We start from the raw sequence: 21,599 nt of genomic DNA on the forward strand, positions 1-21,599 counted from the left end.
TCTTTGTTCCAAAGTATGTTTGCCTGAATGTTAAGTAATACCTTTCAGTTGGCTCTAAAGATTGTATTCTTTGCTATTAAACAAGAGTCAGAGATTCAGCATAGGGCCTGACACTTAGTTGGTATTCAATAAACGTCTGATGATCTAGATTCTTCACTCTTGAGCTAATTCTACCTGTCTTCCTCTTCCTGGAACTCTGTCATCATAGATAATAGAGGCAGTACCCTGTCTAGATACAATTTAAGAAACATTAGGGTACAACCACATGTAGTACAGAGGTCCCTGGTAGACTACCATTTACTGGGCAGGCCAACTTTGGTAGATCAGCCAGGAAGATCATGTTTGCTATAAAGATCCAAGACCACATTCAGGAATAGGTGTTGTTAACACTGTTATCTTATCATCTGTGAGTTTCCTGTCATGGCCACCTTATTGTTATTAGATATCTGTTTATTGTCCCATGTGGAACTGAGAAGATGCCCCCTGACATCTTACTTTACTCACCTACTGATGGAAGCCCACTTCTCTATTTTTTAGATTTTGCTATCTAGGACTATAGTGTCTATAGGATAAATAAACCCTAGAACCAGGCTATATGACTTGAAATTCTGGCCCATCACTTAATATCAAAGAAACTTGGAAGAGGCACTTGAACTATCTAATCTTTATTTTCCTGAACTGTGGAATGAGATAAAAATAGCCCCTACTCAAAGGATTGTTGTGATAATTAAATGATTTAATGCATGTAAACATCTTAAAACAGTGCCTGGCACATAGTAAATGCTCAATATATCTTACCTATTACTGTCATTATTAGTACTATGAGGCACCCTGGTTTAGAGGAAAGAGCTTGGGTTTTAGGGTTGGATGCACATTTTGGCTCTGTGACCTTGAACAAGTTACTGATGTCTTTGAACCTCAATTCCTTAATCTGTAAAAAGGTAAGATATTATCTACATTGGAGGTTATTTTAAGGGTTAAATAAGATCATGCATACACATATTTGCATCATAGTTTTCTTCTCTTTCATTAGCAAGGTTATAAGTGCTAACTCTAAAACCTATATTTTTGAAAAGTAGCATCTGTCATCCTAAGAAAAATATCTGTGAAGAAGAGTGCACTGTTTTAAAGAATGGCAAATGGTTCTATGTTTAGCATCAGATGGGCAAAAGCATTTAAGTTCATGGTTGGATGCTTTTGAGTTTTCATAAAAATAAAATCTAACAGATATAATTAAGTATGCAGCATTTAGAATGAGAGTAGGCACTCTTCATTGTGTGGGCAATAAAACCTGGAAGAAAAAACAATCAATATGTTGGAGCAATTAAGTTTTCAGCTACAAATAACTAATTTCAATCCTCATGGTTTTTCTAGGGTTCAAATATATTGCTTATTCTTCTTAAAATATTAATATAGCCCTGAATTATTTATGGAGCCAAGAAACACTGTACTCTTTTAACATGGAAGAGAATGGAAGGTTATTTCATGTCAGCACCATGGGAGACAATAATAAATCTGAAATGTAAACAATACCTCTGAGAATAAAGCCTGGTTGAAGGCCACAGTTTGTGTTTTCTAGACTTTTTCTTTTGTGATACAGAAGTTGGAAAGCCAATAGATAATGCTATTCTAGACTTAACGATTCTCTTAGGGTTACCAGTATTTTGTGCAGTGTTGAGGTCAGTCTAGAAGTTTTGATCACTTATAATAGTATTATTTAATTTCATGTAATTTAAAGAACCTACTATAATAATAGCAATAGCTATTATTTATTGCATTTTATTATGTCCTGAGTACTGTGCTGAATGCTTATATACATAACCTTTACATCTTTCCTCTTAATGACTCTGTAAAGCAGGTACTGTTACTTTCCCTGTTTTCCAGGGGAAGACACTGAGACCAAGAAAGGTTAAATGTTTTGAATCACTGGCCTCTGACTCCAGAGCCCTTTTCCTGATGTAACAACTTGCTGCCTTCACCCATAGACAACGTTAATTGTTCTTGCCTCTGGCATTCTACAGCAGAAAGCCTGTGCTTCTGCTGCACTCTGCTTGGCTTTGTAGACATTTTTTCTTGTTGGTATTCTCCACTATTGTAGTGGAAAGAGCATAGTCTTTGAAGTTAAACAGACCTGGGCTTGATTTTTATGTCTTCTCTCGCTAGCAGTATTATCTTGAATTACCTAGTACTCAAAATAAATCTCTGAGGTAGGAATGTTATTGTCTCATTTTATCATTTATGAATCTGGGGTTTAGAGGGGTTAAGTAACTTGACCAAGGTCCTACTCCAAGTATGTGAAGGAACTGAGCTTGTATCCAACTCTATCAGAAGCTTCCAAATGTATCTACATAATTATAAATATTCAAAATTGCAATTTGTTAACTTGGAGATTATCTAGTGGCCTCCTCATTTTGCAGATGGGAAAACAAGGCCCAGAAAGAGTTTAGGTATTATTACCTTCATTTTACATTAGAGAAGATGAGAAAAGAAGGGCTAAAACTCCTGAATTCTGTACTTTTCTAGAACTGCCTAGTGGTTTGAAATATTCCTGTTGAGAAGGGTTTTGCTACCTCTCTTGATGGAAGGGCTACTTACTCTATTAGATGGTGGTATAAAGGAAGCTATTGTGGAGTGATGTGCATAGAGAAATTCTCTCTTTTCCTTTTGTTAACATTGGAATGACTTTTATTTGCTTTGACCTTGGATTTCTTTTCATCATTAAGAGGGATATATTGTGTGTTTAAATATTGCATTATTAATAATATTTGCCTGAGTGCCGTGTCATGATCAATTTTTCATGTGTATCATTCTTTATGCAGCACTAGTTGAATTTCAAGCAGAACCTTACCTTCACCTCTCCTCCCCTCAGTGACAGTCTTCAGCAAGAAGAATGGCAGGCCTGAAACTCCTTATCCACATGGGAGATCAAAAATGCCTCCCTATGTCAGTCCAAAATTCTTTTTGAGATTAGGGCATCATGAGGCATCTGTGAGGAAGTGGTGGATATCTTTCTAAACCTAAACCTTGTAGCGGAGAATCCAGGTGGTATCAAAGCCCCAAACGTCCCTTAATCTCCTATGACTCTATTGTCTCATCCAAGTCTCCTCCCTCCCTTCCTTCCCACCTCTCCCCTTCCATGTTTCCTTCTTAAAACATTCCTAACTGTCAATGGACCTCTCCATTCTGATTGTGAGGCAGACACTCAGAGCAGTGTGACTGGCAGTATGATCTCGGAAGATAAAAGCTCCCTTTACCTTAAACTAATATATTAGTTTAAAAGTAAAGACCGTATTTATTTCTACCCAGAATTATATTTATTTTTTAAACCCTGTGTGGGTGAAATTTTATTAATACACTTGTTTTCCCAGGTAGCTTCTTGGCATATGGCCAGATTGGCATATTGTTCATCTCCCAGAACTCCAGAGAATATTTGAAATAAGGGACAGGTATGCTTGCCCCAAGTTCACTAATAAATCTAGTTAATGAAAACTGCATTAATTTGGTGATTTGTGCATGAACATTTTCACCCCATCTGCTAAATACCTCTTCTAAGGCTCTAGCCCCAGAAATGTGTGGGAAGAATCCCTAGGTGGGGTTGTCATCTTTACCTCAGCAGCCTTTCAGATGCTTTTGATGCAACTCACAGGGTCATCTTTCCTCTTATCCACCTGTTTGTCTATCCCAGGGCTTGGAAGATTACTAACTTGGTGGGCGAGACTGGATGCTTTTTTAGAATAGGGATCATTTCTTATTCATCTCTGAAACCACAGGTTCTACACGTGACTGACAGAGTGAACACTCAGGATGTTTAAAGAAGGAAGAAAAGGGAGAAAAGAAGGGAAGAGAAGGGAAAATAAATACAAGAAGGGAGTGCTTCCATTCAGTCACCTATTCCACCAGGGAAAGGAGGGTTTGTGTGGCTCAGTGCTCATAGCATAGTGGTTAGAGGAAGTGTGTGAAGTAACCCAGACAGACATGGTGCTGTCTACAGCATACTTAATCCCTTTGAATTTTAATTTACTTTTCATTAAGTGGGAATGATAGTTTCTACTTTTTAAATTTATTATAAAACTTAAGCTAGTATATGTAAGATACTTGACATACTATATGCTGTATAGTAAGTGGTCAATAAATGTTACATTTTATTAGTTTTTTTTTTAAGTCTTATTGTCTCTCTTTCCAGTATTTTTCCTATTTGTTGCCTTCACTGTGAGCCAGAAAATTCCTTCCTCTGGAAGCCTTTATCTCTGAAACCCAGCATTTCCAAAAATGTTCTGGGAAATAGATGTTAATAGGTATTACATAAAGGGGGAAGGATTCATATTTAAATACATTTGAGAAGTACTGGATTAAAAATAAATTAACCATATTCTTTACAGCAGGACTTTTTACAACACTGAAATATGCTACTACACGTTGTAATTCTTCAGAGGGGACCAGTGCATACAGTATTTCCTGAAGTTATTTGATTATAGACCCTCTCTCTGTCTTTTTTCGCCAGAATATCTTATGGAATTAGTGTTCTTAGGAACTTATTTGCTCAACACTGCCCCAAAGAATTACCAGGTTTTTTTTTTTTTTTTGTAACTGTCAACAATTCCACAGATTCTCTTTTTATTTACTGAAGCACGCAATGACAGTTTTTTTCTTCACATCAGATGGGTAATGGGCCAACATCATAATAAAGTTTGAGAGAGGCACAGCTCACACATTATTGCATTATTGTGAAAAGTTAATCATCATGCTTAACAAATTTTTTAAACTATCATTGGAAAACTTAAACAAATAATGGTGACAAAAACTTCCCTGAATCTCCTAGGTTTTGTTTATGTGTATGTGTGTGTGTATACCTATATATATATATATGTATTCTTTTTTTTTTTTTTTTGAGACGGAGTCTTGCTCTGTCACCTAGGCTGGAGTGCAGTGGCACGATCTTGGCTCACTGCAAGCTTCGCCTCCCAGGTTCACGCCACTCTCCTGCCTCAGCCTTCACAGCAGCTGGGACTACAGGCATACACTGCCACGCCTGGCTAATATTTTTGTATTTTTAGTAGAGACGAGGTTTCACCGTGTTAGCCAGGATGGTCTCGATCTCCTGACTTCGTGATCCACCCTCCTCGGCCTCCCAAAGTGCTGGGATTACAGGCGTGAGCCACCGCGCCCGGCCTACATGTATATATTTTTAAAGAGAGTTTTAAATTGTATTTTAATTTTCATTAATCTATTAATTTCAGAAATATTTCTCAGTATTCATTATTTGCCAAGCACAGTAATGGACATCACTGGAGTGTAGAACTGATAGGAAAGAGGCAAACAAACTTTCAGTTACATGTAGAATGATAAGAATCTATAGGATAACGTGGAAGCTCATTGGAAGAACACTTAATGCAGCTTTGAGGGATCCGAGAAGGGTGCCTGGAGGAAGTGATGTTGCTGATGGAATCTCAAAGATAAATAGGATTTAGCCAAATGAAAGTAAGTAGTTGGGGAGAATGAGTATATAGGCAAAAGGAAACATCATGTGCAGAGTAGTGAGAGAGGCATGTTGAAAGAAATTCAGTGAACTGAAAAATAAAAGTGAAAATAGTACATTTTATTGTAGCAAATTTTGAAAGTAGTGAAAAGTACACATGAAACAGCAAAATCCCCTCAGATTTCTCCTCTTAAAGACAACTCAATATCGTATCCTATTTCCTTTGTCTTTTTTTCTATGCTTTTTCCATTTACATAGTAGAATGTTAGAATATATATAAAATTCTGCTGCTCACTTGTAATATTATATTGTGAGAATGTGTACAAATTGTGAAAGATTGCCTTGAAACTTTATTTTTAATGGCTGATTATGATATACCTGTAGGTGCATAGGTGCGACTTGTAGTGACCCTTCAGTTGTAAGGGAGGAACGACAATGTACCAAGCAGTCCTCAGATATTTTCCTTTATCCTGTCTCTGGTGACAAGATTCCATAGTTAAGTCACTAGCTAGACATGTTTTACACTGATCTCACCAAGGCCACGCCTAAGGCGTGCAGGGCTCCAGGCAAAGATTTTTTGTGATGCCTATGTCTATATAAACAGTTTGATTAAAAATTGTATTACAAAATTTATAGACCTGATGTGAGGTCCATGAATTTAGATGAAGATGTAGAATAATGTGTAGAGAAGATACTTAGGTATTTGTTTATTGTTCAATGAGTGCATGTGAAGTATCCGGAGCCATCTTTTCATATTCTTTGTTGTCAAATGCATAGTTTCTGGAGACAATTTTATATCTCCCACATGCAGAAAAAGCTAGCACTACTGTTATTATGCACAATGCATGGCTTTTTGGGACAAATTTGTAATGAAACAATATAGATCTTCTTGCCTCAGCAGTTTCCTAATACTATTTACTTAACACTGGTTACATCATTACTCGTGATGCTTCAGCATTCATGGTACCCCTACAAATACTGGTTTTTAATGATGTACACAAATGCAGGGCTCATCTTAAGTATACAGAAAAATGTGAATAAATAATTTATTTGCTGGTTATGTTAAATGTACCATTAGGAATTGTATAGCATAAACGTAGATTAACACATCTTCCAACAATGTTTTATCTTGAATTCTAGCTTTAGGTTGTAGTCCCTACATTCCTAGAATGTACTCTGTCAGAGTTCACTGCACAATGTTAACTGCCTTTCACATACCACCATCAGCAGGAAGAATAAGCAAGGAGCCCAGATACAGAGAGAAACTGTTCTGTTTGTGCAAGGAAAGTGTGTTCTCAAATGGCACACCTCATTAATGGCCCAAGAGACCACAACATTCACACTTGGATTGGAGACAATGAGAAAGGCTTATTGGAGATACAGAGTAACAATTTTGAAAGACTTCAAAGAAGATAGATATCTCATGATAGGGACAGCTACTTCTGGAGAACATCTTAGCACTGTAAAGAGACTGGTAACTACTTAGCAGAAGAGGATACAGGGTTAAGGATGCCTGCTGCCACCCATGCTATCTTCAGTTGCTATAAACCTGGAGACAGCACCTTGATTAGAACATAGATGGGCAAGAGCCAATGCCTGGGTCCATACATAGCTCAAGTCCAGAGGTCAGTGGTGGACTATCAGTATCTCAGAGCTCTAGACTCTTCCTGTGTCCAAGATAAATGAGAGTCACCCAAATTCAGTATGTTGGCACCATTCTGGTGGCCCAATCTTGTATGATTCCATGAAGGAAATACACAGAAGTGATCTGCTTACCCAGGCATCTATCTTATCCTGGAACTGGGACATGGGACAAGCCCATAACCATAAGTTCTGGGCCTTCTCAGAGCATCTGATTGTCTCTACATCTGGGGAACTAGAAAGATTGCGAACACCCTGAGAATGAGAAAGGAGGGCTGAGATATGCCCTGCCCAATTGTCACTGCTAGTCCTGGTTGATCTCGAGCACTGGAAGAGGACTGAGAAAATTTCAAGTTAGGCACGTCTAGTGACCAGGACCCAGAGGAACCAGGGCTCAGGACATCCTGCTTGGACTGCACAGCCAGCCCAGGTACTAAAGAAGGACATAGACATTTTTCAAAAGACACTCCAAAGTCTGGGAGGGGCCCCACTTACCACAGTCAGAAGGCACTACTGCGCCTGGCTCAGCAGTTTCAGTTCTGGCTCAGTGATAAGTTTCAAAGAAATAATTCCCACCTCCCCCTCAGAATTATACCCACAATAGGTAGGTAGGGTGTTGAGTGGGAGCTGAACATTTTTACTTCAGAGAAACATGCAATTCCCACTGTTTTTAAAGAAAAGCCATGTCCTTTTAACAGAAAATAGCCAAATCCTGGAGACTACCATGGAAACCACTGGAAACCCAGTGACATGCTCCTCACATTATGAGGGATAGATAGTAATAATAATGACACTAATCAGTGTAATAAAGTTTATTAATACCTAATGTATTCGAGGAACATGCTAAATACTTTATGTATGTTTCCTTTAATTGTACTATAGTCCTACAAAGTATTATCTCCATTGATGATATGAAGAAATCAAGGCTCAGAGAAGTGAGGTGATTTACCCACGGCCACTCAGTTGATAAGTTGCAAAGCCAAGCCCATGTGATTTTGTTACCCAAGTTCTTTGCATTGTATCTCACTGCCTTTTGGTTTGCAGGTACCCTCTGAGGATGCAGAAAGATCCCTGCTTTGGACACAGACAGGATAGTGCATAGGGAGATACTGGAAGCAACTTGCATGACTTGAGACTCCTCTCCCCCAGCCTAAGACCTGGCCACAGGGCTTTGTCACCCCCCTCTCCTTCCCTGCTTGAAGCACTATCCATCCTTCAAGCCTATAGGCTCTTCCCAAGCATGCCATTAGCTGTTTTTTTCATAATTTCATTTATACATCAACATCTTATTTCTCAGTGGGCTATAATTAGGCTTCTTTCCTTTTTTTAAGTAAACAAGCATGCGTGTGAAGCATCTTGGTAAATGACCTTCAAACTCTTAGCTGGCCTGGAAAGTATAGTTTTCACTGGAAACCTGGAGGTGGCAACTTTTCTCCTCTTACGAGGTATGTGGAAATTCAGAGACCTTTATACTAGCTACTGTGTGACCTTGGTCACATTACTGCTTCTGCCTGGATCAGTATAAAATGGGGATGAGAATAGGAAATTTGGAGTAGATAAGATCTAGCTAGTGGCAACTTGCTAGCTTGTTCTCTCTCTCTCTCAACCTGACATGCAGCAGTGGTGTGAAATTGGGCACACACATCTTAGAGTACACTCCTGTGTAATCATAGGGCAGTGTGGTAGAAGAGAAAGAGCATAGACTTTGGAGTCACAGAGCTCTGGGTTTAAATCTGCCTTTCTATTTCTATTTGTATGATTTCGGGACAGTCATTTAAACTGTCTGACAGTTCAGGCAATTGTGTCCTACCCCAGAGTCTCCAGGGCATGGATTTTCAGATGTCATTCTGCAGAATGATTAAGACTAGCAGATATTTCTGTGATGTCTCCTCCCCCACCCCACCACCTTGCAGACATCTGTGGACAGAAAAACCTATCTCCTGCTCCATCTCCTGTGTCGCCTCCCTCACTGAGCCTGCTCCCTTGGCTTTTCTGCTTCTCTATAAGGTCAGAAGCATTAGCTTTGTGCTGCCTTCAGCATTCTGAGTTTTCTGAAGCTGATGAATTATGATTTCCTCCATGCCCAGTCCTTTTACTTCTGGCTTGGAGGCATTGTGCTCCCTGGCTGCTCACTGCTACCAGGCTGTGCCTTCATAATCAGATGTTTGGGTTGGCTGTAATGATGATGGATGAGGCAGAAGAATGGCAACAGGTACTTTCTGAAGCCCAATCATAGGGCTACACAGGGAGCCTGGTGTGGCCCCTGAGGCCCCATCATGCTCCTTGGAGGGTGTCTGGGGCACTTCTCAGTGTTTTATTCATGGGCTCAGGACAATGGTGCATGTATGACAAGTATATCTGATGAAATGAGACAGTCACCACCACCATCCCACTTTATAGCTACCAACTCTTCATTCTCCTGGCTAGCTACCTGGGGAAGAAGAGTTTTTCTCTCAGCTAGGTGTTTTCCGTTTCAACCAACATTTTTTCATTCGTTCCCTCACTCATTCATTAGAGTTCTGTGTTTCATCACACCACACAGACACATGGATTCTGTGATTCCCCACAATGCTAGATACCTTTTTATTTTTTATGGTTTTAATTTTTTTATTTTTAATTTTTGTAGATATCTAGTAGGTATATATATTTATGGGGTATATGAGATATTTTGGTACAAGCATGCAATGCATAATAACCACATCATGGGAAATTGGGTATCCATCCCCTCAAGCATTTATCCTTGGTGTTACAAACAATACAGTTATAATCTTTTGGTTATTTTTAAATGTACAATTAAATTATTATTGACTATAGTCACCTTGTTGCATTATCCAGTACTAGGTCTTATTCAATTTGTTTTTTGTACCCATTGACTGTCCCTACCTCCTCCCTAACCAGTCCCCCAACCCCCACTACTCTTCCCATCTTCTGATAACTCTATCTCCATGAGTTCAATTGTTTGGATTTTTAGATCCCACAAATAAGTGAGTATATGTGATGTTTGTCTTTCTATGCCTGACTTATTTCACTTAAGCTAATGGCCTCGAATTCCATCCATGTCGTTGCAAATGACAAGATCTCATTCTTTTTTATTGCTGAACAGTAGTACTCCATTATGTATAAGCACCACATTTTCTTGATCCATTCATGTATTGATGAACATTCAGGTTGCTTCCAAATCTTGGCTATTGTGAACAGTGCTGCAGCAAACATGAGAGTGCAGGTATCTCTTTGATACACTTATTTCCTTTCTTTTGGGTATATACCCAGCAGTGGGATTGCTGGATCTTATGATAGCTCTATTTTTAGTTTTTTGAAGAACCTTAGGCATGTGAAGTCGAGGTTCTTACTCACTGTGGTTGGAAACACAGGCTTTTTCATCAAAATGCCTGGATTCCAACCCTGTCTTCTACCTATAGCTGTGTTACCTGAGACCAAATTCTCAAACTGTGTTTTGCTTTCTTCATCTATAAAATAGGGACACAAATACTACCTACATTAAAACAATTGTCTGGAAATAAATGAAATAATACACAAAAATACTTGGAATGGGACCTGACACATACAAAATGATCAATAGAAATTATTAAAGCACATAGCATTCCATACAATGGATACTCATTGGTGGCTCTAAAAACTGAGGGTAAGAAATGTTGGGAAACTTTTCAAGTTCAACAAACTAATAAATGATAGAGGTGGGATTAAAAACCAGGCAGTCTTATTAATTATCTTTAATATATGTAGCAGAGCCATGGGATAGGGTTAGGTGGCAAGAGTGGTGAGTAGAGAATGATGTGAGATTAGACAAATAAAAGGAAAAAAAGCCATAAGAAGTTGCTTGTCTCAAATTTTAAATCCTATCCTTTCCTCCCTTACTTTTTCAATCTATGATTTTCTAAAAATAGTTCCTCTAGTCAAATCCTGGATTCCGGTCATTTTTGCTGCTATTGTTTCCCTTTCCTAGAACACATTTTATGCCTGATCCGGGGTAAGGCTGGACTGACCCCATCCTGTCTTTCTTACCTTAGCTCCGGCAACTTTCTCTCCCACATCTTCTGTTCTGCCATTAGACACTAACCCTTAGGCTTCCCAATAATGTCTGATTGTGTTACCACCACCACCAACCCCATTGCCTTTGCTTTCAATGTGACCTCAGCCTAGAATCCTCTCTTGGCCACTCTGCCTGGAAACTCTTACTCTTCCTTCAGAGCCTAACCTAACTACGTGTCTTCCTCTCTGGGAAGTCTTCCAGGACCCTGCAGGTAGAGTTAGTCAATCCCTGCTCAGTCTGTGTCCCTTTCTCCTGAATTTCTCTTTCACAGCATTTATCATCAAATTATCATTGTGTATTTCTGGGTCTGTCTCAGTTTAGTCCTTGAAGTAAGGACTATGTCTCATTCATATCAGGGTCACTAGCACCCAGCTTAGGTCTGAGGGAGCAGCAGATGTGTATTTGTGTTTGAGTGTGTGTGTGTGTGTGTGTGTGTGTGTGTGTAGATTAGGTAAACTGAATAGGATTGCACAGAAGTGAGCTGGGCCTTTAAGCATGACTCCCCTCCCCTCCATTTCCTTTCCTTCCTTTTAAAATTATGAAATGTCTATTTTGTGTTCGGTGCTGGAATACAGAAGAGCAACCTCTGATCCTAACCCCATATTACCCACTTTATGAAGCTTCCTCAATGATGGGCTCACTCAGTCACCCTAGAGTCCTCCAACATAGCCCCTCAGGCCATCTCTTCTGTCTTTTGCAGAGTTCTAACATAGTACCTGGCGACCACTGATAGCCATCATCAGCCAGCAACACATTGGCTCAAACTTTTTTTCTGATATTCTTTCCACAGGTTCTAGGATAGAGCAAGTTAACAGTGCTTGGAGCATTTTTACACTAGCTGCCTCATGTCATGAATTAGCCTTGCTAGTATAGGCGCTAAGACAGGATATAATCCATACCTTACAGATAGGAAAACCAAGGTTCAGAGAACTTATGAGACAATCTCTGTTGAAATATGTGCATAGGCCTGGTAAAATGCATTTCACTGCGAATGGTCTTGCTTTTTCATTGACAGAACCATTCTCAATAGCATTGGGGCTATTTTACACTAGAGAACCAGCTCAGTCTGGATTGAAAAATGGCATATGGAGATAAAATGGTGAGAGTCACTGCTGCGAAAATGATATGTTAGAGCTGTTCCTCAAAGAGCAGTAATTCCAGTCATTGTTGACTTCTACATCTTTGTTTTTGTTTTTCCACTTTGTTCTCCATGCTTTAATGTATGTAGATGGTTTGGACTGACTCCTTCCTGAGGAGATCTGTGAGTTACTGTTTTCTATTTATGTATAAGTCTTCTGGATCAAACTTAAAGGACCCTAGGGAAATTAATTCATTCATTGTATTATGAAATATTCCTTGAGCACCTGTTCCATGCCAGACCCTGTCTGGACAAGAAGAATGTTAAAAGCATGGCACATTCCCTGCCCTCACGGAACTCACAGTCCAGAAGCAGAAGACACATTTTTACCAAATGCAACTGATGCAGAGATAGACAGAATAGACAGAATTACACCAAATGCAAGATACAATTATTTGTTACAAGGCTGTGCTTAGGGACACTGAAGATGAGGTAGCCATTTTACATGGGGTATCAAGAAGACCCTCCTAGCTGCAGCAACCCTTGAGTTAACTCTCGAAATATTCATGAAGAGATGTTACCTAGCTGTTCAGGAGCAGGAAGGCCATTCTGGGCAAAGGCAGCAGTATGTGCCCAGAACTAACAGTTTGATGTGTTCCAGGAAAAACAAGCAACAAGTTCAGTATGGCTTCTCCTTAAATTAATGAATAGGACATGGGGAGAGATAAGGCTATAGATAAAGTATTGGGAGGTGGGAGTAGGCATGTATCACAGACTACTTTGATGGCTTGTCCTGAGGGCAACAGCAGGTCTCAGGGGGAGCAACATTTCCCATTTAATGTATATTCCCAGTCTGTTAGTAATGAAGTGGAATTAATCCTTGTAAAGGAATTAAAATACCTAGATTCTGTTTATTTTTCTATCCCTTGCAGATTGAGTGAACATATGTAAGTATTGGAATATCTCCAAGTCTGTTCCTTCACCTATAAAATGGGAATAATATCTGACTTGCCCATTGTACAAGGGTATTTTGAGAAGAAAATGAAGAAAGGAATAGAAAATAATATATGAATTATAAAACTTTTTGTTATAATTATTTATTATGCCTTTTTATTATTAATTTAAGTTTCTATTCTCAATGATATTTTGATATTCCTTAGATTATAGGACTAGCATCTGTAATACAAAGTTTTATGATTACTGTCCAGGGATATTATTTAATACTAAATGTCATGGCCCTAACACTATTATAGACATAGACATAGGAGAAAAGAAGGGAAAGAAAATGATATTTATTGAGCATTTATGTGCCAAATGCTATGCTAGCTTCTTTGCTCCCACTTAAGTCATTCTCCTAGTACTCTCATGAGGGCAGGTGTTATTAATCTTATTTCATTTTATATATGCAGAAAGTAAGGCTCAAAGATTTGTAATAAGTTATCCAAAGTCACTCAGCTAGTGAGTGGCAGAGCCAGGATTGGAAGCCTAATATGCATTAGTCCAAATCCTGCCATTCTTCTCTATATGTTGAGTTTTTTTTTTGAGAAGGAGGACAGTGAGGGGGAGGGAGACAGGAAATGTTTACAGGTGGGATATTTCAAGATGGCAGTCTCCAACCTTTTTGGCACCAGAGACTGGTTTTGTGGAATACGATTTTTCCATGGACCAGAAACAGGAGGTGGGAGAGCGGGGAGATGGTTTTATGATTAAACTGTTCCAATTCAGATCATCAGGCATTCATTAGATTCTCAATAAGAAGCGTGCAACCTAGATCCCTCACATGCACAGTTGACAATAGGGTTCTCACTCCTATGAGAATCTGATGCTGCTGCTGATCTGACAGGAGGTGGAGCTCAGGGAGTCGTGCTCACTCCCATGCCACCACCACCTCGTGCTGTGTGGCTCAGTTCCTAGTAGCCCAGGCACAAACAGGTACTGGTCCATGACCCACAGGTTGGGGAACCCTTTTTTAAGACATCAACTTTTCTGACTTTATAAAGCCAGCAGAAAATTTAGTCTTTGTAGTGTTCTATAGCCCTCAAATAATTAGAAGCTGCACAGTTTTCATAGTCATCGTGTTACATTCTGATGCAGATACTACTCCTTATTTCTCTGTTTCCAGTGACTTCTTATTATACTTAAAGTAACATTCAAACTTGTTACCGTAATCTATAAGGCTGTGCATAATTTGATCTCTGCCTGTCTCTCCAACTTTATCTTTCTTTCCCTTCTTATTTCTCATAAACTCCAGCCACACTAGCCTCTTCAGTTTTCTTATATCTAGCCTCTTCAGTTTTCTTATATATTCTATCCTTATGTCTTATGTCAGAGTCTTGGCAGGAATTTGAGGATAATTTAATAAAGGGACAATTTACAAGGGTGTCACCTCAAGTTCTGCAAGGATAAGCACCATGTCTTCTCCTCTGGGGTCCTCCAGAGCATACTCAGATTCTCATTTAGTATTTAGTTTTTAGAATAGGGCCTGACATGTGTTAGCAATAATGATAGTGATTTAAAATAATAGAATAGGGGTATTAAGTGGCAGATACCTGATTTACACCTAGACTTTGGTTCCAGAGTCCATGGTCAATAAATATTTTTTGAATAAATAAATAAATGAATGAATGAATGCATAAAATATTACTTTTCAGTCTCTAATTCATTTGAATTCACAATATTTATATTTAAGGATATTTACACTTAAGAAATACAATTTACATTGTATTTGCAATGTTTGTTACACTGAATATAACTCAAAGTAGGGTGAAATTAATAATATCTTCTTTTTTTAGTACCAATTAATGTTCCTGCTCATTCCTGTTGTGTTTAAATATAAATTCCATTAAAACTGAGTTTCCCTCTTGATTTTATATCTCAGTAATTAAAGCAGTTTCTTAATGCTAAGAAATGGCACCCACCTTTAAAAGCCCCAAGAAGGAGTACAGATATTTAATTCTAGTTTTGCATGATGGCAATTTTCCCTTCATCACAATCCCATTGCATTTATAGTATTTGCCAGAGTTGTGCCAGTCACATGGCTCCAAAAACTGCCAAAGAAAGAGGACTAGACTTTAAGCCTAAAAATAAAAGAAAAGGAAAAAGATCTGGATACATGTCATATTACCCTGACAGCACCTGCACATTCTATTTCAATTATACTGCATGCAGGCCAATGGGCACATCCAAGAAGTCCTTATCTCCTGTAACTTGAGAATCACCAGCAATTGGAATTTTGTCAAATACTTTGTCAACTGGCCTGGTTCCTCACCAATCATGTACCTGGAACCTTGGCAGCATTTTTAGATGACAAAATATCTTCTTCTGGAAATCTGTGCAAGTTGAAAGGCCATATTCTTCTGTGCTGGCCTGTCCTGGCACAATGAGTACAGTTGTGAATACACTGTCTTAAAAAGATTGGGTTGTTTTCCTGGGGCAGGGAAGCCTGATGGAAGAAAGGTGTGAATATGAAGGTGAAGAAGCCAGAGATGTTGAACCTGGAGAAGGGCCTGGCTTCTGAATTTGCTAGTTCTTTGCCCCTAGGCAATTTTACATATCTTGAGGGCTTCAGGCCTAGATTTCCTTATCTATAATTTGTGTTTGCAGTGTTGTTTTGAGAGTCAGCTAGAAAATGTATGGGAATGTACCTCATAAATGATCAAGTTGTACCTAACTTTTATTGTTTTATTATTATCTAAATTGCTAGTGAGGCCTAACGCTCAGTCAAAAAAGTATATTGTAAAAAGTATTAGAGTCAGAAGACCTGAGTACAAATTTTAGTTCTGCCACTTAATTACCAGGTGACTTTATGCTATTCATTTAGCCTTCTGAACTTTGATTCCCTAATCTATAAAACTGGAAATCATAAATTTATTCAAGAAACAGATTTTGAGCCCCCTTTTTGTGGACCTGGTAGTATGTGGATATGAAAAATATAGGTGTTTATATCTTGAGAAGGAGACAGTAAGCAAAAACAGACAAGGTTATAACCTATAACCAAATGCTGTTGTTCCATAGAGAAGGGGATTCAAACCAGATTGTTGCATCATTGCTATTTCCAAACAGGATTTGAGGCAACAAACAATAAAAAGGAATATTAAAATAGCCGCTTGTCAAGACCCTTTCCACTAAAATCTCATTTGGCCCTCATAATAATCCTATGGGATAGGATGAACAGTATTATTGTTATCCTCATATTCATCCATCCATTTTTTCACTTGACACATTTATCCAGTACCAATTATTATACATACAGTGCTGTAACTGCTGTCCAGTTATAAATATGTGTCATTTATCCACAAGCAAATCTGAAAAGGTCCTGATTGGATGGCCTCCATACAACTGTATGGAAAGGAAATGATCCTTGGACTTAAAGGTGAGCAGCCTGGGGTTTGAATTCCCACCCTACCAGGACTGGCCGAGGAACTTTGGCTAAGTTATAGGGCCTAGCACATAGCAAGCTCTCATAAATAGTAAGAGAATGGATGAATGGATTGGTAGATGGATGAATGAATAAATGAATGATGCCACTCTACCTCATTGAGCCTCAGTTTGCTCACCTATAAAATGGAAATAATGACCCCTGGATTCCAAGGTGATTGTGAGGTTTGCCTGAATTATTGCACTTAAAAAGTGTTTCTGTAAGTTGCATGCCAACAAATATGGCTATGCCTGATATGGTTTGGTTCTGTGTCTCCACCCAAATCTCATGTTGAGTTATGATTTTAAGTGTTGGAGGAGTGGCCTGGTAGGAGGTGATTGGATCATGAGGGTGGATTTGCCCCTTGCTGTTCTTGGGATAGCGAGTTCTCATGAGATCTGGTTGTTTAAAAGTGTGCAGCACTTCCCCCTTTGCTCTCTCTCTACTGCTGCCATGTGAAAAAGGTGCTTGCTTCCCCTTTTTTGCCATCATTGTAAGTTTCCTGAGGCCTCCCCAGCCATTCGTTCTGTACAGCCTGCAGAACTGTGAATCAGTTCAACCTCTTTTCTTCATAAATTACCTAGTCTCAGGTAGTTCTTTTTAGCAATGTGAGAATGGACTAATACAGTGCCTGAACTCCTGATTCCTCTAATCCAGTGCTGACAACAAGTTTCTCCCTGGATACTATCTGCTCTGATCTAACTTGCCTGGGTATATTTGAGAAACCGTTCCTTTTGGCCAAGTTTATTTGAATCCACATGGAAATGTTGAGGTGGCAGTTGGATATATGAGTCTGGAAATGTGGCAGGAGGTTTGAACCAGAGATATAAGTTTGGCCAAAAGAGCCACAGAAAGATCAAATAGGATGAGGACAGCATTGCCTTTGACAACCAAAATTACAGGTGACATTTTCAGTCATTTCAGTGATGTGATGGAGAAAGAAGCCAGACTCCATGTGATGGAGAAAGCAGTGGGTTAAGGAACAAATTGGCATCAAAGAAGTGCAATAGTAAATGTGGATTACTCAGTATTTTGGTAGTGGAGGGAAAGAGAAAAGGGAGGAGTTTAGGAAGAAGAAACGATGTTTTAAGTGGATTATTGTGGTACTATTGACCACTCCATATTTCTTGACATACTTTTCTCCATTAGCTTCTGCAAAGTCTATCCCTACCTGTTCCTCCTTTGGTTCTTTTTCCTCTACCTTCTCCTTAAAGGCTCTGTTTGCAGTATTTTTCTCTTTGGACGTTGTTTACTCACCTGGCAGGGACAACTTATAAAAGTCTCACCTGGCATTCAAGGCTCTCTTAACGTCTGGCTCTGGTATACTAGTACAAGTTTCTTCCTCCCATACTCTCCCATATAAGCTAAGCTCAAACTACTTGATTGTTTCCCCGTTCCAGAATTTTTCACTTTCATTCTTTCATGTCTTTAAATATATTCTTCATTTTGCCCAGAATCCCTGCCTGCTCCCTATCTTCGTGTATGTAAATCTTCCTTGTTTAAGCTTCTGCTCAAATGTCATTTCTTTCAGGCAGCTTCAATCTCCCCTCCCTCAACTGAGGAATTAGATCATATTCTCTATTTTTTCCTTATTGTAATTATTATTTTCGGCTTGTCCAAGAGTAGCATAAATGGTTTTGTAGGTCTTGATTTAAATGTCTGAGAAGATGTTGGATGACCTCTTAGCAAAGAAGTTACAGAGGTAATTTCTGAAGTATTGAGATTCTGTGTTATTCTCTTATTAGCAATTGTTTTGAAGATGCCCAATTATGACATTATCCATCCACTCACTCACTATGTCATTTGACTACTCAGTAGCCTATAAGGACTCTCCCCACCCACTCCACTGGCCTAAGAATAAAGAACCAGGTTTGGGGTTCTTGATTTATTGGCAGATCATAAGTATTAGTATCAATATCAGTATCATGCATATTAACCTGAGTATCATTCATCTTATGCAAATGAGGATTACAGTCTCTACTTTAGAAGAGGGTAACAATAAAATCCTTCTGAAACCAATGATTACACCAGCTATTTAAATGTCATCCCCTGTAAGGATTCTTCCTAGTGTTCCCACACCAGCATCTTCCACTTCCACATCAACATCATCTTGTACAAACCTCCATCATTTTATTTTCGTATACAATCAGTCTTCTATTATATGATAACATCAGAAATGGTTTTGTGTCATGTTAATAGCATAGGATTTAGTTTCAGGAAGATGAGGGTTCAAATTCTTTTGCTGCTGTTTCTTGGCTATGTGACCTTGGTTAAGATTATGTGATGTCTCTGATCCTTAATTTTATGATCTATAACATAGAAACTTTATTAGGAAAAAATGAAATGAAAAATGTAAAACATCTGGCAGACTGCTGGATACATATCAAGTTACTCAGTAAGTATTTGTAAATTCAATTTCATTGAATTGGTCCAGTTCATAAAGCATTCTCTTCTTCTTATGTTACGAACTAATGGGGGAACAAAAATTAGATCATTGATTTCATTTTTATTAAGTGGAAAGGGTTTCAGTTTTAACCTGCTGTGAACCTCAACAGTGGACTGATTATCTGAAAGACTAGCATATTTTTGTAGCTAAATAGAACAAATTGAATTACAGTATAAACAGCAGTGGGAATTCCTGCAGAGTAGTATTTTTCAACATAAACCATTATCCTTGCCAGCCATATGTATAGACACAGCAAAGCTTCTGTATTTATGTTTTTTCATTAAAAACAAAATGATTAATTTCACAACTTAATTTATTGTATTTGTCATAACAGCCAAATTCAAATTAAAGAGTCTAGTGCTTAGAGCTATTAAAGACTGGCTTATTGAAAAGAATTTGTAATTTGGTGCCATTTTCTTAGTAAGAGCCTGTAGTTGTAATTTTCCAGCAAGAAATCTAAAATAGTTTTACAGAACCATTTTTCCTGATGCCTTATTTTAGAGATTTCAAATAGCCTCTGGTAATATTTAGAAATATAATTATTTAATATGTTGCCTGTCAACTATGGGAACAGCAACATGTAGTGGACAAGGTGCATCTTGAAGGTCAGAAGGGTCTACATTTGAATTCAGCTTTAGGCAAATTCCTTAATCTCTTAAACACATTCCTTGTCTGTAAAATGGGACTAATAAGACTTTGTTTTCAGGGTAATTGTCCCAAATGAATTGAAGCCAGTGAAATGACCAGCACCTAGTAAATGTTCCTTTTCAAATTATCTACATTTATGTTTATCAGTGAGACAAGATTTTCTTACTTTTAACACAGAAGATTTTCTGTTGTTGTAGTTGTGTTTTCCATGTGCAGCTCAATGAGACAGCATATGAAAGTTTAAACTTGAGACCTTGTTTTTAATTGCCTTGCAATAAACATATTTCTTTACAGTTTTGGATGCCATATTTTTCACAATTACTGTTAATTTATCTGGTTATAGTAGTATATATTGACTGAAAAAAGTTTAGAGAATATAGAAAAGCCTACAGGAGAAAACAAAATCACCTGTGGTCTCACAATTCAGTTACAATCACTGTTAACATGATGATGTATTACACTTACTCATTTTGTGTACTGTTGGGAGCAGGCCCCCCAAAATCTGGCCGTAAACTGGCACCAAAACTGGCGATAAACAAAATCTCTGCAGCACTGTAACATGTTCATAATGGCCCTAACGCCCAAGCTGGAAGGTTGTGGGTTTACGGGAATGAGGGCAAGGAACACTGGGCCGCCCAGGGCGGAAAACCACTTAAAGGCATTCTTAAGCCACAAACAATAGCATGAGCGATCTGTGCCTTAAGGACATGCTCCTGCTGCAGTTAACTAGCCCAACCTATTCCTTTAATTCGGCCCATCTCTTCATTTCCCATTAAGTGATACTTTTAGTTAATTTAATATCTGTAGAAACAATGCTAATGACTGGTTTGCTGTTAATAAACATGTGGGTAAATCTCTGTTCAGGGCTCTCAGCTCTGAAGGCTGTGAGACCCCTGATTTCCCACTTCACACCTCTATATTTCTGTGTGTGTGTCTTTAATTCCTCTAGCACCGCTGGGTCAGGGTCTCCCAGACTGAGCTGGTCTCAGCAGTGTACATGCATATATTGTGTATATGCATGTTTGCACATATATCTTTTACTATAAAATTTAGATTATAAAAATACTCTGGGTTTTTGCTGTTTTTTAAAACAATTTTTTCATATAGCAATAACCCACAAACATTTTATATATCATTATAGTTTTCAAAAATATAATTTTAATGACAACAAATATTTCATCATATACATATATTGTATACCTATATCTATACCATTAGGTCTGACTGCCTGGGAGCCAGGCAGGACAGAGCCATATTTCTCTTATTGCCAAAAACAGGTAAGAGAAATACCACTGAGTTATTTCCCCAGTAAGGAATATTAATAATGAACAGCCGTGGGAAAAGAATGCATACGATATATGTATACTATATATGTATACGTACCTTCATATGTATATATGTATGCACACATATACATATATGTTGTGGGAAGTCAGGGACCCCAAACGGAGGGACCTGCTGAAGCCGTGACAGAAGAACATAAATTGTGAAAATTTCATGGACATTTATCACTTCCCCAATCAATACTCTTATAATTTCCTATGCCTGTCTTTACTTTAATCTCTTAATCCCATCATCTTTGTAAGCTGAGGATGTATGTCACCTCAGGACCCTGTGATGATTGCGTTAACTGCACGAATTTTTCATAAAGCATGTGTGTTTGAACAATATGAAATCTGGGCACCTTCAAAAAAGAACAGGATAACAGCAATGTTCAGGGAACAAGGGAGATAACCATTAGGTCTGACTGCCTGGGAGCCAGGCAGGACAGAGCCATATTTCTCTTATGGCCAAAAACAGGTAAGAGAAATATCGCTGAATTCTTTCCCCAGTAAGGAATAT

At 38.4% G+C, this 21,599-nt stretch overlaps 1 protein-coding gene and 1 pseudogene across 12 annotated transcripts in view; one reads left to right on the forward strand and one right to left on the reverse strand.

Annotated features, from left to right (window-relative positions):
* The window catches only part of AGBL4 (AGBL carboxypeptidase 4), a 1,457,272-nt gene that overhangs the window by 825,472 nt on the left and 610,201 nt on the right, over positions 1-21,599 (forward strand). The gene's annotated exons all lie outside the window — the stretch shown is intronic.
* Positions 4,653-4,766, reverse strand: LOC112207591 (small nucleolar RNA U13; annotated as a pseudogene).

Source organism: Pan troglodytes, chromosome 1 (genome assembly GCF_028858775.2).
Source record: "Pan troglodytes isolate AG18354 chromosome 1, NHGRI_mPanTro3-v2.0_pri, whole genome shotgun sequence".
Lineage (NCBI taxonomy): Eukaryota > Metazoa > Chordata > Mammalia > Primates > Hominidae > Pan > Pan troglodytes.